The 13,620-nt window shown below is 44.3% G+C and overlaps 1 protein-coding gene across 3 annotated transcripts in view; it reads right to left on the reverse strand.

The window, feature by feature from the left end:
• LOC139753708 (chaperone protein DnaJ-like) overlaps positions 1 to 13,620 on the reverse strand; it is a 294,700-nt gene that overhangs the window by 219,722 nt on the left and 61,358 nt on the right. The gene's annotated exons all lie outside the window — the stretch shown is intronic.

The following is a 13,620-nucleotide window of genomic DNA, read 5'->3' on the forward strand; positions in this document are numbered from 1 at the left end:
CCTGGAACAGTTTGCGTGAGGACGAAGTGATATTATTCTCATTTTCATTATTCATTTGTAGAAATAAAAATATACATATATATGGGTAAACTATAACGTTCATATATATAAAATTTTTTGAAAGGACGAACGAAATGGCGTGACAGGAATTCAGACGATTGGAAAACGTGAAAAAAAAGAGAAAAAAAGTCACTGCTGGCGAAATGAACAAACGAAAATATCTCGCCCTTAATTCGAATGTTATTGAAAACCTCCGCTTAAACAAAACTGCGTCACTCCCGCAGTCCTTTTGCTTCACCCCCCCAACCCAACCCCTCACCCCAACCCCCCCAAAAATCGAGCCAGGTCCTGGGGGGAGAGGGGGGTAGGAGGAGAAGGAGGAGGAGGAGGAAGGGTGGGGATGGAGGAGGAGGGGAGGATCGAGTATGGTAATGGTCGGCTGAGTTGTATCTTTGATGACTGGCCTCAGCCACCAGCAGCAGCAGCAGCGGCGGGAACTCGATATCACAATCAGCACCACCACTGCTGCTCCTCCTGCTGCTGCTGTCACCACCGCTGCTGCTGCTGCTACCACCACCGCTGCTGCTGCTGCTACTGCTCCTCCTCCTGCTGCTGCTGCTACCACCACCGCTGCTGCTGCTGCTACTGCTCCTCCTCCTGCTGCTGCTGCTACCACCACTGCTGCTCCTCCTGCTGCTGCTGCTGCCACCACCACTGCTGTTGCTGCTGCTCCTCCTCCTCCTCCTGCTGCTACCACCACCAGTGCTACTGCTGCTGCTGCTCCTCCTCCTGCTGCTGCCACCACCACTGCTGCTGCTGCTCCTCCTCCTCCTGCTGCCGCCACCGCCGTTAGGCTACTCTTCGTCCCTCCACCGCGCGGCCGGATGGACGCCTTTGAAAAGTGGCCGATGATCAGTTTATCCAATGATAACCCGGGAATAAGCTGCAGTTATTGGAAGAGCCAGGGAGGAAGAGGAGAGACAATCAGCGGCGCTGATGGCTGCGCCGTCTACGTGCAGCGCGGAACTGCGGCTGATCATATACAATCGAAGTCTCAAAAGTGAATTTCCTATTCGGTCCAATCTCGTTTAGTGTAGCATCAAAGCGAATCCAACTCTCAAAATTGGAGAGCGTTTGTGACCTGCCAGTGCAGAAGCCAATATATTTGGCGGGAACGCTGGAGGCAACACAGGGAACTAAAGCTCTCTGTGTGTGTGTGTGTGACCGTCCGGTCACTCCCGCTTTGCCGATGGATCTAGGCAGTAATATCCCAGCTTTAACTTCAGGTCTCTCTCTCTCTCTCTCTCTCTCTCTCTCTCTCTCTCTCTCTCTCTCTCTCTCTCTCTCTCTCGCTAGAGACTCTCTGAAGACCTTTCTTTCCTCTATCATTTTTTTTTAACCCCCCCTGGCTCTTAACCCCACGTAGACTAAGGGTAGGAGGATCAGGGAGGTTATGATACGCCAGTGTTTATGATAATGGAGGTGCCTTTATATTATCTGTCCTCACACTGGAATATACTGGAAGCAGCTACAAGAACGGAATCGGCGGATGTTACAGGGACGCAACCCCGGGCAGGAAATAAAACCCCGTAGCCCTCATAGGCTAAGGGAGCATAAAGGCCACACTGCTGTATGAGGAAGACCCTCTCGTCGCGCCCGTGGACAGAGAGGTCCTCCAGAGCACGGTTGACTTGCCTCACCGAATGGTTGATTAGCGATAACAAACAATCATTATCATTTTATTGCTTCCCCTACACATTAATTCAACCGGGAGGCCCGTTTGTCGAGGCCGCTTGTTTCCATTTCCGAGACTAAATTACTCTATTAGGAGTGAAACGGACCAATATAGTGCGGGACTGTTTGTTTTGGGCGGGTAGCTGGTAGCGACCAGGGCTAGGATATGATTCTCCGTCTAAAATGATTTGGGACGAACGATGTGACTGTTCTCCCTGTGATGGAAGGGCTTCGACCAGATGGAAGAGAGGCATTGCTCTTTTTTTTTTTTTGTTCTACTCTCTCTCTCTCTCTCTCTCTCTCTCTCTCTCTCTCTCTCTCTCTCTCTTTATTTTCCCCTGCCTGCGTGTGTGTGTGTGTGTGTGTGTGGTGTGCGTGTGGGTGTGTGGGTGTGTGGGTGTGTGTGTAAATAACGAAGCCAATAGTAGAAAATGGTGTGTATCTTTCTTTTTCTTTCTTTTCTCCTCAGTGGGTGGAGACTATGGGTTCTTAGAGAGGGTTATGGACACAGTGGAGGGAGAGGGGTGGAAGAGGGAGAGGAGAGAGAGAGAGGGAGGGAGAGGAGAGGGATAGAGGGAGGGAGGGAGGGAAGGAGACCATCTCAAGAAGCCTCCACAGGAATTCATCTCAATTTCCATCTTATTCTTTGCGTCTCGCCCGCCACTTTGTCCCAAAAGGTCCCAGAACTTGCGTTTGATGGTGATGGTGGAAGCGGTGGTGGGGAGGAAAATAAGGGCACTGTCGATGCAATGGAGGTAGATGCAGGTGGATATGCTGGTGATTTGTGGTACTACTACTACTACTACTACTACTACTACTACTATTACTATTACTGATAATGATAATAGTAATGATAAGGGAGAGCAATGATAATGTTATTCATTATCATTATCATCATCATCGTAATCATCAGCATGATAACAATAGAAGTGAAAACAACAATAACGATAATAATGATGATGATAATAATAATGATGATAATAATGATGATGATAATAGTAATAATGATAATGATAACAATAATAATCACAATAATAATACCAATCATAGAAATGAAATAAATGAAAATGATGATAATAATAATAAAAATGATAATAATAATAATAATAATAATAATAATAATAATAATAATAATAATAATAATAATGATAATAATAAGATCCTCTTAATCAGTCTTTCTTCACTCATCCTCTCCGTATGACCAAACCATTTCAGAGCGTCTTTGTTCGACCCTGTCAGCCAGAATGTACTCACTCCAACACCTTTTACTGACAGTCATTCCGTGCACGATAAATCCGTCTCTCATCAAATACCCTCCTCAAGTTTTACCTTTCCAGTACATCTACACTCTTCCTTTCCTTTCCTTTTAAGACCCAAGACTTACGTCCATACAACAAAGTCGTGATCGCTTTACCTTCAGACATACCCATCTCGCCCTTATAGGCATAGACCTTTCCCTCCACACGTTCCAAAGTGCACCTCAAACCTTAAGCTCCTTCTTTTACTCAGTGACGTATTTCAGCCCCCTATATAGTTCCATCAACTGTCATGTTCTCTTCCTTCAAGTCTCTTCACTTCAAACTTACACTCAAACAAACCTATCTCGATTCTCAGCTGCGTATCTTTACCTTACTTTACATTAATCCTTCCTTCAAATCTCTTCGTCCCCCAAACTCTGACACCAGCTTCTGAATTTTCTCTCTCGAGTCTGCCACCAAAGCCGTGTTATATGCAAACAGCAACTGGCTCACTTTTCAGATCCCTCCCCTCACTACCCTGTCCATGAATAGATCAAATAGCCATGGTGACATCACATATCCTTGACACAAATTCACCTTCACCGGGAACCGTTTATCTTTCTCCCTTCTTACACGAAGGCAAATCTTACTTTCCCAATAAAATTTCCTCACTGCGTTTAGTAATATCCTCCCATCCTAAATATTCGCAACATCTTTCATACACCATCCCTGTTCACCCTATCAAATTGTTTCTGTAGGTCCATCAGTGCCACAGACAAATCCTCCTCTTTATCTGAGAATTTCTCACACAAATTCTTTAAGATAAACACCTGATCCACACATCCTCGACCACTGCTGAAGCCACATTGCTCATTCCAGTCAAGTGCTTTGTGCATGCAACCACTCCATCAATTATCACTCTCCCTTGTACCTTATTAGTACACTCAACATATCTATACCTTTATAATGTGAACACTCATTTTTTTCTCCCTCTTGCCCTTATACAAGGGCAACATGCATGCAATTTTGCTAGTCCTTATGTATATCATCCTGGGCCATACAATTCAAGAACAGCCTGGTGAACATTTCAGAGACACTGTCACCCCTTTTCACCAGAAACTCATCTGCAATCCCATCCACTCCTACCACTTTCCCCACACTTCATCTCATGTTAAGCTTTCATGACCTCATTTAATACCATACCATTAGCCATGACTCACGCCGCATGCCATCTCATCCTAAATATCCACGACCATTCTTCATTCAAACTCCCTTGGTATCTCAGCATACAAGCCTGTTTTTCCAGCTCAGTCGCTTTCACCAATCAATTCACACATGCACGGTCACCAGTCTTTTCAGCATTCAGGCCCGAGAAGTTAACCCCTATTCTCATTCATATCGAGGACCCAACGTTCCTCTAGTTGGATCACGTCACCCAATCTTGCATTTGGATCCGCCGAAAGCAGGATTGGATCCCTTGCATCGAAACTGCCCCAACAGTCATTTAACTCTTCCCCAAAACACTTTCTTTTCACTTTCAGTTCTTTCACTTCCAGGTGCATGGGCAATATCATCCACCTCTCCTAGCCTACCTTCATTCTGACACTTCCTTACAATCTTCCACGCAGGTCCACAGCTCTTTCTTCATCAGAGGTGCCACCCACTCAATCCTTACCTTCCTGAAATCCCCAAACCATCTTTCCCCCTTCCCCCCTCAACATTGGTTAATTCAGAGCCACAACATCCAAGATTCTGTCATCCAACATAACACAAATTTCTCCTTTATCCCCCTTGTTACAACCACGTACATTCAGACACCTCCAGCCTGAGCCCTTGAGGACGAAGTCCTCATCTAACTCCCTCCTCTGTTCCTGTCTTTTGAAAGTCAACTCTACGAGAGGAGGGTTTCCAGCCCCCGAGCTCTTCCCCCGCCCCCTGTTAGTCACGTCATATGATATAATACAGGAGACTCACGAGGGAGGCGGGAGGACCACATGGCGAGACAACCATGGACGCCAAAGCTTTCATTGGAGTGGTGAGACGTCAAGCATTCATTGAGGTGATGTTTAGGTAGGGAGGTGCCTTCTACCGCTTTGCTATCATTGTCCCCATTGAGATACAAAAGGATCGAAGGATAATATTAATGTCCTTCGGCAAATAAGATCGTCAAGGACTCAAAGGTCTTCTAATTCATGTCTTGCCTACGTACACTCACGTAAGTCTCTGGCATTGGCTCTCAGAGGCTGGAGTGTCCAGCCTCGTAAAACCCACATAGATGGGAACCTGTCACCCTGATGCCCCCTGTGAGCAAACCTCAGGAGACCGACTAGAGAAGGAACGCCAACGAAAAGAACCCCATAAACCCCCGTGAGGGTATTTTGTTTTACGAACGTTTCCAGAGGTCTTCAGAAGCCATGGCCGTCATGCGTCTGCTCCCCAACACAGACACACACACACACACACACACACACACACACACACACACGTATGTGCGGTGATATGTGCTAATATCTTAGCTTCGGTCTTCCGGAAAGAGCTCTTTGTAAAAACAGCATTTAACAGCGGTAATGTTTCCGATGCGCTCCAACAGGGTTGGCCGCTCGTGCCTGCCACGATACAAAGCACAAGAGCACCACCAGTTTTGTGAACACAACAAAAAATTGTTTTTTTTCTTTACTTCCAGTCTATGATCACTGCGGCCTCCGGCTCCACATCGTGACCGAGCAAATTTTGATTTAAAACCGTTCGTGCACCGTGAAGCGTGAGTTGATTGGCCATAATGACCATGCCAGCTCCTCTCTCTCTCTCTCTCTCTCTCTCTCTCTCTCTCTCTCTCTCTCTCTCTCTCTCTCTCTCTCTATCCCTCCGTCCTACCCAACCCAACCCTCCCATCAACATTTGCCCTCCACTTCCCCGTCCTGTGGCCCTCCACACCTACGTGGCGTAACCCTCTCCACCTACGTAGCGTAATTTTCTACATTCACGTAACGTAAACCCCCTACACCCACGTAGCGTAACCCTTTACACTCACCTAGCGTAACCTCTTACACTCATGTAGCGTGGTCTACCACCCACTGAACGCTCCCATGCTTGGATCCCCCGTGCTACTCCCATGCCACAACAGCTTCCCCACACCACATCATCTTACCCCTACACTGACCTCCCACATATTCCATCAAACCTGCACTGACCTCAACCCACTATCACTTAACCCCTATCAACTCCTCCCTCCATACACCTATCACCTCTACCACCTCACATTCCACATTACCCACACCTCCACCATCTCAAACCCTTCCTACTTATCTCCCACACACTCTCTTCCGTTCCACTCCCCATCACTTCTCTTCCATTTTCTCCCCTATCTTTCACAAGCCTCTCCTACTCTCTCTCTCTCTCTCTCTCTCTCTCTCTCTCTCTCTCTCTCTCTCTCTCTCTCTCTCTCTCTCACACACACACACACACACACACTTCCCTCCCCCACACTCTCTCTCTCACACCCTCAGCCTCCCTCAGGGCCACCGTAACAACGTCATCAACTCGCATTGAGTCCCTCTCATCAAAATCAACACGATGAGCAATCTGTCTGATTACATCACCTCGGACAAGGGTGGGGTTGGGTGACCTAGGTCTTGAGACTTGACCTCTGCTCAGAACCGTGGGCCCCTAAGGCCGATCCCAAGGCCCTCTTTCGAGACCTGGTTCCTCGACTGGGATCCGAACAACCCATGGGATTCGTCAAACCTCGGGTGTCGACCCATGACGATCGCGTTCGAACTCTGATGACATACCGAACTCTGTGACCTTAACTTGAACTTTGACCCTGTGACTGGTTCGTTTGACCTGACTCTTATGTATAGGACCCTCACCTGGTCAAGGGCCAAGCCCTGGCTAGTGATGGGGTGTGACCAAGTGTAAGTCAGTGACTGACGCGGTGTGGCCAAGTGTAAGTCAGTGACTGACGCGGTGTGGCCAAGCGTAAGTCAATGACTGACGCGGTGTGGCCAGGTGTGTGTTAGTGACTGACGCGGTGTGACCAGGTGTGTGTTAGTGACTGACGATGGTGTGGCCAAGTGTAAGTCGGTGACTGACACGGTGTGGCCAAGTGTGTGTAAGTCAGTGACTGACTTGGTGTGGCCAAGTGTGTGTAAGTCAGTGACTGACGTGGTGTGGCCAAGTGTGTGTAAGTCAGTGACTGACGTGGTGTGGCCAAGTGTGTGTAAGTCAGTGATTGACTTGGTGTGGCCAAGTGTGTGTAAGTCAGTGACTGACGTGGTGTGGCCAAGTGTGTGTAAGTCAATGACTGCCGCGGTGTGGCCAGGTGTGTTTAGTGACTGAAGTTGTGGGATTATCAGTCATTGACTCACCCATTATAATCACAACAGAACTATAGACTAACATGATCATTACTTGTACCAAAGTCCTTGTTAATGGGTCGTTGGTGATTAGAAAATGTCCATTCACCTAGCCATTGTGAGCTCATTAAGTAAGTTATCATTCCCGCATACGCTGCCCATTGGCTAATCACAAAATACCTAACTATCTGGTCATCAAGATCATAAACTACCCATCAAGTCATTAATCATTTATGTACTGCCTATTGGCTAATCAGAAAACGCTACTTCTCTGGCCATTATAAGATCATAAACTACCCATTGAGTATAATGAGTTAGTCATTACTCATATACTGCCTACTGGCTAATCAGAAAACGATTTTCTAACTGCCAGTAGTTAATAAAGACGCATCTGATGGTCATAAACTATCGATAAACCGCCCTAACCATTTATAAGCTGACCAATCATTTCAATCATAATTAGTTCTAAACTGGTTATTAACGACAATTTAAGTATGACGACTGGTTCACAATTTGCCAAATAACTATATATTACCGCCCGAATATCATGTGCTGGTAATCGCCCCAAACTGCAAAATTTCCGAGTCATTGATCATTATGATCAAAAGTAATTGATTATTATGATCAAAAGTAATTGGTTATTATGACCAAAAGTAATTGGTTAGTATGAGTAAAAAAAAATAATACCGAGAGCGTCATTATTGATGTAAGAGGGGATGAATGTTTTATCCATATCACTAACTCACTATACTCACTTATACTCTCATTATTATTCCTCTCACTCATAACCTCATCATATCCCATTACCTCAACTACTCACTCATAACGTCCTCACACGTCCTCTAGTCATATCATTGTACAAACCCAGCCTCACTTTTCCTAATGCTCACTCACAACCTCATCCACAGACAACACACTTCAACCACACCTTCATCCACAGACAACACACTTCAACCACACCTTCATCCAAAGACAACACACTTCACCCACACTCTCATCGACAGACAACACACTTTACCCACACCCCTCATCCATAGACAACACACTTCACCCAGACCCTCATCCACAGACAACACAACTCACCCACACCCTCATCCACAGACAACACACCTCACTTTTAGCCAACAGCATCAGAAATCGACTTTGCGCGATGAACAGCTGTCTGGCTCATGGTGGTGCTAAATGGGACGACATCCAACTGCCACAGTGGGACAAGGCCCAGTCCTGGGGCCTGCATATGCTTATCTTCGCTATCTATATCAATCTACGTAGATTATAAACTTAGGAGAATGTCACTGCCCTTCAGCAGATGTAATACGCAAGTGATTCAAATTCATTTCTTTCGCTTCAGATGTGACCTTCCTGCCCATATGACCCGGATATATACACTAGAACGAGATGCGTTTTCTATGCCTACTTTCCTATAAAACTTCCATGACGGTATACCCTCTGTATCCTGCATTATGCTCCTTCTTAGCTATTGTCCCGATGGCTGATGCGTACGAGGGAGTGGTAGATTCGTAGGGGCATTGTCCTTTACTATGGATGATAGCCTTAGGTAGCCTTGTCATAGACCATCAGGTCTTCTGTTACAATGTACTCCCACACCCTCACTATTACCTGCATCCACATCTTTACCCACACCCTCATCCATAGACAACACACTTCAACCACACCTTCATCCAAAGACAACACACTTCAACCACACCTTCATCCACAGACAACACACTTCAACCACACCTTCATCCACAGACAACACACTTCAACCACACCTTCATCCACAGACAACACACTTCAACCACACCTTCATCCAAAGACAACACACTTCAACCACACCTTCATCCACAGACAACACACTTCAACCACACCTTCATCCACAGACAACACACTTCAACCACACCTTCATCCAAAGACAACACACTTCAACCACACCTTCATCCACAGACAACACACTTCAACCACACCTTCATCCAAAGACAACACACTTCAACCACACCTTCATCCAAAGACAACACACTTCAACCACACCTTCATCCAAAGACAACACACTTCAACCACACCTTCATCCAAAGACAACACACTTCAACCACACCTTCATCCAAAGACAACACACTTCAACCACACCTTCATCCAAAGACAACACACTTCAACCACACCTTCATCCAAAGACAACACACTTCAACCACACCTTCATCCAAAGACAACACACTTCAACCACACCTTCATCCACAGACAACACACTTCAACCACACCTTCATCCAAAGACAACACACTTCAACCACACCTTCATCCACAGACAACACACTTCAACCACACCTTCATCCACAGACAACACACTTTACCCACACCCTCATCCATAGACAACACACTTCAACCACACCTTCATCCAAAGACAACACACTTCAACCACACCTTCATCCACAGACAACACACTTCAACCACACCTTCATCCAAAGACAACACACTTCAACCACACCTTCATCCAAAGACAACACACTTCAACCACACCTTCATCCACAGACAACACACTTCAACCACACCTTCATCCAAAGACAACACACTTCAACCACACCTTCATCCAAAGACAACACACTTCAACCACACCTTCATCCAAAGACAACACACTTCAACCACACCTCAAGGAAAGTGGTAGGATGATTGGAGGGTCTTGATAATCATCCTAAGTATCCATACAGAGTCGTAGGATGATTAGAGGGTATTGATCATCATCCTAAGTATCTATACAGAATGGTAGGATGATTAACTCCTGTACACTTTTAATGAGTAGGTATGATGGTGAGAGATATCTCTCGTGCACTCATTCAAGGTGGTATGATAACCCATGGTGCATCCATGAATCATTGGTATGATGATCATCCTTCGTATCCTCATAATAATTGATAATTGCCTAATGTAAACCCATGAATAATCATGCACATATCAAATTTGGTATGATCGTTTCTCGGGTACTTAAGTATAATGGTTATCTAAAGTGTGTCTTGGAGAAGCTATGTGCTATAAGTATCCATACTTATAATACCTACATCGGTTCTCAAACACACTTGTACTTAAAGGAGAGAGAGAGAGAGAGAGAGAGAGAGAGAGAGAGAGAGAGAGAGAGAGAGAGAGAGAGAGAGAGAGGAGGTGGAATACATCGTCCATTACAACTGGACTTCGAAAATATGATAGATTTAGAAATCTAGAATGAAATAGATTATAATCTATAGAATTTGATCAACATGATGGGGTCCTTGGCTGGTTGATGTGGGATGGGACACGGGCTTAAAAATACCTGTCGTAAAACACAAGGGAGCGAACGCTAGTGTGAAACAAATGCTAATTATAAATGAATGATTTGGTTATAGAAAAGATAGTGATAAAGAGATGAATGGATTGAAAGAGGAGAATGACGACGTGTGAAAAGAATATGAAATGATAACGAACGAGGAATAATATGAAAGTGAATCATGAACATAGATGGGGAACAGAGAAGATTGATGAAGGGTTAAATACTAACAGAAGTGGAATTCAATACTGAATATCTTTCATTGAATATTCATTGCCAACAGTGGTATCAATAATGCTATAACAGCTGCACATATTGGGGTATAAGACGTATAAACCTTATCTCAACAAATAAACCATAGTTAAAACTTGTTTTAGTTCAAATACAGACATTTAAACCTGCTTCAGTAACAATCGTTCCCGAATACAAATGACATGTATTCTCAACAGAGGAGTAAAGGTAATTAAAGTAATTACTACAATTCTTACCCACAGCCAGGCACACCCTATAGAAATGTCATGTACTGGTAGACCAACATTCAAAATAAGAAAAATATCACCTGTTATTGATAGACATATCAGTTTGTTTCATCATTAACTCTCGCTTTGGATCGAAGTATTGGGGTATACAGGGTATAATTAGCTATCTAAGTTGTTACAAAAATTCCATATCACGATAGAAATTTGTCTATAAACGAGACCAATGAAGCTGTGAATCGTATTAATTAAATTGTTAAAACTGAACATCGGTAAACTATTCATTATCTCTATAGAATATAGAGATATAGCAATCATGAGATAAGGTTATCTGAGATGAAAGACAAATGCACCTCAATTCCTTCTCAAAGTCGATTTCTGTGACCGTGTAAACTAAGAGGATTCCAAAATTGCCGCCGATCTCGTACAAATAGTGTAGTTTACCTCGACCGTTTTCTGTTGACGAGAGAGGCTGGTGACGAGCGTGGTAGGGGCGGAGCTAAACTTAGGCTCCGCCCTTCTCTCCCTCTTCCTCCTCCCCCAACCCCTCCCTTCCCCCGCCTCGGCCACGACCATTTTCAGTCACGCTCGGAACCTTCAAAGAAAACTGGCGCACGTTTTCCAAACTCCTTTTAAACCTAAACTACAGTTTAAAACGTCGACCGTATATACGTACATGACCATTAATACTTGCTCTAAATGATTTCTAGGTAGTTACGTTATGGTCACTTGTGGTAATTTAACATTTTGTTAAAGTTTACCTTTCGTGAAGAGGGTAGACGCGATTGGCCAATCAGAGCTTCATCAAGAGTGAGGTCATGTGTTCATTTATTATCTTATCAATCTTTTTAAATGACGTATCGCTCTATGTTATCTGAATCGTAATGATTAATTGAAGAGATTATAAAAGTAGGTATTGATGAGTGGAGAAGTGATTTATCTTGTGGAAAATGATGATTTCATTACTACGATAAAAAATGAATAGTTACCCCAAGCATATATATATATATATATATATATATATATATATATATATATATATATATATATATATATATATATAGTATACTACACATTGTTGATGGCTGATCCACCTCTTGATATACGCAGGCACTGATGCCAGACCAGGTAAATCATCTACATACGAGCACGTAAATGATAAACAAGGTGTAAAGAAAATAATGTTAAATGAAAATCTAAATAGCAAAAACAAAACCCAAGATAGAGAAAAAAAAAAGAAGAAAAGTTTTTGACAGAGGAGCAAGAAGGAAAAATTAACAAGAGACGAGAAAGCAACAAGAAAATTACGTGATCTAATTCCTTAAAGATGAATCACAGACAACGGAAGACTCGCTGCTCTTCATAACGTATAATGTAACGCTAGTACGCGGGAGTCATGACGTATGTAAAAGCTGTGGTGTAGAAAATGGGATCAAGAAATAAGAAAGCGGGAAGAAAATCATGGGAGATCTCTTACCAAGAGTCAGGGTAACGGGTCAATCAGAGATCGCTGGTGTCACCAACGGAGACTGTGATCAATCTGATGATTAATGAGATGTGATGGCTGGCCTTGGGGAGGGGGGGTGAGGGGGGGCTAGCAAGGCGCGGGGTGAGAAGGGGGGGGGGGTTGTGGTTAGGGTGAGGCCGGAGGAGTGGAGGGAGAGTTGGCGGAGATGGGGTTAGAGGGAGTCGGGTGGTGAGAGGAGGAGGAGGAGGAAGAGGGAGGAGGGAGAGAGAGAGAGAGAGAGAGAGAGAGAGAGAGAGAGAGAGAGAGAGAGAGAGAGAGAGAGAGAGAGAGAGAGAGTCAGTGAGGGGAAATAGGAGGGAACGAATAGAAAACGAAGAGACAGAGAAGAATGAATGAATACTGAGCGAAATCGAACGCGAAAATAACTTAATTGTGTCATTCGTCATCCCAGTAAACCTGTCACAGGTGGAGGATTTACCTGGGTTTAAGAAGTTTACCTCCTCGTGCAAGGATTGCGGTTGCCGGAAGTTAGAGAAAAAAAAAGTTTCCTGAAGTTAGAAGGAGGAGGAAAGGGGGGGGAGGGAGGAGAGGGTAAGTTTACCGATGCGATAAGGTTTACTTGATAAACTAGTTTACTTGAGTGAGGAGTTTAAATGAGAAATCTGTTTAGCTGAGACGTTTGATCAACTTAGGAAAATCATCAGTGGGTGAGAAGTTTAATCAACTTATAAGTTTATCTTAATGAGTTCAACTTAAGCGAAAACTTTACGTATTAAGAGGTTTACCCATAAGAGTTTACTTAAATGATAGATACACAGAGGTGAGTCTATCCCAGGTGAAAAGTTAAAATGAAGTTTACATAAGAAGGGAGTTTGTTTAGGTGAGACACTTCGCTTAAATAAGATGTCATAGTTAGGTAAGAACTTCAGCTATATAGAATGTCTGGCTATGGGATGATTTGGGAAGGTTTCAAGGGAGAGGAGGAGGAGGAGGAGCAAGGGTGAGCCAGGGTGGCGTCTCCTGTCTACAACCACTCTTTCTAACATAAGAGGACAAGAGGCTG

Source organism: Panulirus ornatus, chromosome 15, assembly GCF_036320965.1.
Source record: "Panulirus ornatus isolate Po-2019 chromosome 15, ASM3632096v1, whole genome shotgun sequence".
Classification (NCBI taxonomy): domain Eukaryota; kingdom Metazoa; phylum Arthropoda; class Malacostraca; order Decapoda; family Palinuridae; genus Panulirus; species Panulirus ornatus.